The sequence below is a fragment of the Lynx rufus genome, unplaced genomic scaffold, assembly GCF_022079265.1.
Source record: "Lynx rufus isolate CCGP_SWC_20201006 ecotype Redwood Valley unplaced genomic scaffold, mLynRuf1.p SCAF_3, whole genome shotgun sequence".
In the NCBI taxonomy this organism is placed as follows: Eukaryota; Metazoa; Chordata; class Mammalia; order Carnivora; family Felidae; genus Lynx; species Lynx rufus.
The window spans coordinates 148,492,909-148,496,600 of record NW_025814845.1 but is presented as its reverse complement, the minus strand read 5'-3'; the positions used below and the strand labels follow the sequence as shown (position 1 = coordinate 148,496,600).

Here is a 3,692-nt window from a genome sequence, read left to right as displayed (position 1 = left end):
GCGGCAGGCTCCTAAGTGCTTCACGATTCCTCGCTGCAGATTCCACACTACTTTTGTCCAGACCCCTGAGGTGACTGACTCTGCAGAGGGGCTTTTCAACGGCCAGTCCGATCCCAAGTTACGGATTAAAAGTTTGTCTAGTGTTCAAGCTCAGAGGGGCTCGGGCTGCTAAGCGAGAAACAGGGAATCTATAGCGAATCATAAACATCGGGGATAAAAATGCTTCTTCTTTAAGGCTCAGAACCCGAACGTCACTTCCGGCAACAATAGGAAACGTCAAAAGTCGGGCAGTCCGCAGCTCTGGCTGCTACAGCTTGAGGCGAACTGAGTCCAGAGGAATCCTGTGCTGCTTCTGATATCCTCACTGCTGTCACCACTATTGGCGTGAACAAGTGAAGTTTGAACCGGCTTCTCCATGGCCCGGGCACCGGTTCCCGGCTGAGCCATTTTCTTTGTGACTAAAAAAAGCCCCCGCCCAGAGACCGATTCGTCGCGGCGGCGGTGGGGATCGCAGGTCGTTCAGGTACAAGCATCAGCCTAGATATGTCAGAGCTCTTGCCTCTCTTCTTTGCATACCCTTACTTTTCTTCTCGGAAATAGACAACGGGTGCTTGCCAGTTGGCAGAAACTTGCCAACCAGCGAGACTTTGGGACCAATAGCTGTGCAGAGCATTTAGAGTGACAGCTGTGATGGCTTATTAAAATGTGGAATCTGTATCAGGAGGCGGGAGTAGGTGTGTTCCTTGTGTTTCTAGGCCACTGGAGTGTAGGTGAACTTGGGACCCCAGGTGATGACCGGCCTCATTATGAAATAAAGGCAAGAAATGGCAAGGAATCCTTTTTCTAGCCCAAGTGTTGCTTTTCAAACAGTGGTTTCTTGATGCATAGGTACCATTTTCGGTTCTTTGCTTACTTTTCAGTAATAAGAATGCAAACACTTTTTAGTTAAGGTTATGATGGATTTGCCAGTTGCTTCAGCAGTCAAACTTGTATTATAAATCTGGCATATTTTTAATCTATCTCTTGTTTGTGACTGGGGTCTACTCACGGTGAGCGTTCCAATGAAATATTATTAGGTGAAAATACATAAATTAATTCCAATCCTCAATGAAGTTTTTTGTTCTTATTTTTAGGATCTGTATGTATTAGTAATTTAATAACTGAGTCTACTTATTTTTTAAAAATTGAATTTTTATTTTCTTGGATCCTAGATGTTTCTCTCCAATACAATATATCATGATCTTTATTACTGCAAAGTGAAGCTAATTTGTGTTTTTCATTTGAGCTTTCCTTTCAATATTTGGAGTTTGGCAACCGTATTTATGAGATAGGAGGTTTTTAAACCCCCCAAGAAAATGGTTTACAAAAGTGAGCAGATCTGAGAATGAAGAAAAAAATTTATTCTGTTTTTCAAGTTGAGTAAGAAACTTGCCATTTTTATTCACTTTAACTTGATATTTTGTCTGATGAGATACTGTATTAGTTATCCATTGCTGAGTGAAAATTACTCAAATTCAGCAGCTTAAAACCACAAACATTGATTATCTCACAGTTTTTGTGGGTCAGAAACTTGGTAACAGCTTGGTGGAGAGCCTCTGACTCAAGGTCTTTCATGAGTTTGTAGTCAGGCTATAGGTGGGGACTGGTTTTATCTGAAAGCTTCTCTCAGGGGTAGAAGGATCACGCTTCCACGTGCACTCACATGGTTGTTTACAGACCTAGGTTCTCCACCACATAGAGAGTACAATAGAGAGTATCCAAGACTGTCAGTAGTCTTTTGTAACCTAATCTCTGAAGTGGTATTTCATCACCATTGCCACATTGTAATAGAAGTGACTCAGTAAATCCAACCAAAAGTCAATGTAGAGAGGAATATATAAGGGCACCAGTTCCAGGATGCAAGGGTCTTTGGGGGCTATCCTCAAGACTGCCTAACACAGACAGCCTGGCTGATAACTTTTAAGAGTTAATGGATGGGCGGGGGGTGGGGTGCCTGGGTGGGTCAGTCGGTTAAGCTTCTTCTGACTTTGGCTCAGGTCCTGATCTCGCGGTTTGTGAGTTGGAGCCCCAGGTTAGGCTCCGGGCTGGCTCAGAGCCTGGAGCCTACTTCAGATTCTGTCTCTCACCCTCTCTGCCCCTCTCCTGCTTGTGTTCTGTCTGTCTGTCTCTCTCTCAAAAGTAAATAAACATTAAAAATGTAAGTGTTAATAGATGGAAATAACTGAGCAAAAATGCATCCAAGTGAAATGCAGTCAGAGAAGGAGAGATGTCAACTTGTAAAGCAATAAATTTGGGCAAGCATTACCTCTCTGAAAAAAGTTGGGCTTTTGTTTGTTTTTTGTCGTTTTGTCCTTCTAATTATCTGAAGAGGGGCCTACTATTTTTCTTGGGAAATTCTGCCTGAGGGACAATGTGTGTGAGAGGAATGTTTGTATTTTTAGGGTCTACATGAGCAGAGCATATCACAGCTGGAGATTGTGTACTCTTTACCCAATTACCATCTTATATAGTTGAAACCGTATCAAAATACATGTGAGCAAAGATAGCTCTCAAGGAGGAAAGAAGTTAGGAAAAGCTAGAGGTGTGCTTTTCTGGTATAGAAAGAATGCAAGTCAGTGGCCCTCTTTATGGTGGTGGAAGATCAAGTAAGGATGGGAGAGGTGAATCTGAGAATAGAAGTGTACTTTGCAGGTCTGTTTTTCAGCATTATTAGGTGGCAGGTACCTCCTATCAGCATTTCCTGGCTGTGCACCACCAGCACAGATTTTGTCAATGAATCGCATAAGCTTATTAGGAATTAAAGGTGCAGGCTTTCAGGGTTTGTTGTGACACTCTGTTGGCTGTGATCTGCTGTAAAAGTGCCTGTGCTCCTTCCAGGTTTGAAAGATGTTGTAAATCCTTACCCGCTCGTAAAGTGTAATTCAGGTTTATCTTCTATACCTTAAGTGTTTCACAGTAGCCTAAATGTGTCAATTCTCAAATTACAAGTTTGGCTTTTAAATTGGGATTCTCTGTCAGGCTAGTATTTCATTTATAGTAGGTTACAGCCAGTTAACTAATGTGATTTGGGCCCTTAGATATATGCAAAATTTTAAACAGACGCTTGAGAAAATAATACAGTTGAAACACTTCCACCCACAAAATACCCTATAGTAATAACTGCTAAATAAGCTGAAACAGGCATTATAATTTCTTGTATGTGATCAGTTTAATAGGGATTTTTTTATGTGTTTACTGTGCTTTTGTATAGGTTAAAAGATAGTCATTTTCCTTACTTCACAGTGTAAAATAAAACCATTAAGTCACCAAGAGATTATCTTTGATCGCAGTGCATTGAAATTACTGAAACGTCTGGTGTTACAGTTCAGTACTTAACCAAATTGTGTACAACTGTCTTTTTTCTGTATTTTTATTCAAATTTGGAAACTGAGGCTAATCCCTTGGCTGGCCTGTGATAATGCATCAAAATCATTAATACTGAAGTCTGAAATACATCTAACTCATATTGCTTTTTCATTGAATTAATAATTTTAAAACAACTTTAATGGAATATAGCTACTTCTAGAAATTTCTATTCCTTATTTGTTTTTTCCTCATCACTTTGTTTTTCTGACAAATTTATCGACACAGATTCTATAATAAAATTAAACATCTTGGCTTGAATAATTTACATCGTACTTGTGGCACATACT

The 3,692-nt window shown here is 40.3% G+C and overlaps 1 protein-coding gene across 1 annotated transcript in view; it reads left to right on the top strand.

Moving 5' to 3' along the window:
• The first annotated feature begins 267 nt into the window (after positions 1 to 267).
• FBXO8 (F-box protein 8) overlaps positions 268 to 3,692 on the top strand; it is a 45,065-nt gene continuing 41,640 nt past the window's right edge. Inside the window, exon 1 of the mRNA XM_047091928.1 lies at positions 268 to 523. The gene's annotated coding sequence lies outside the window, so the exon portion shown is untranslated. The remainder of the gene's footprint in view (positions 524 to 3,692) is intronic.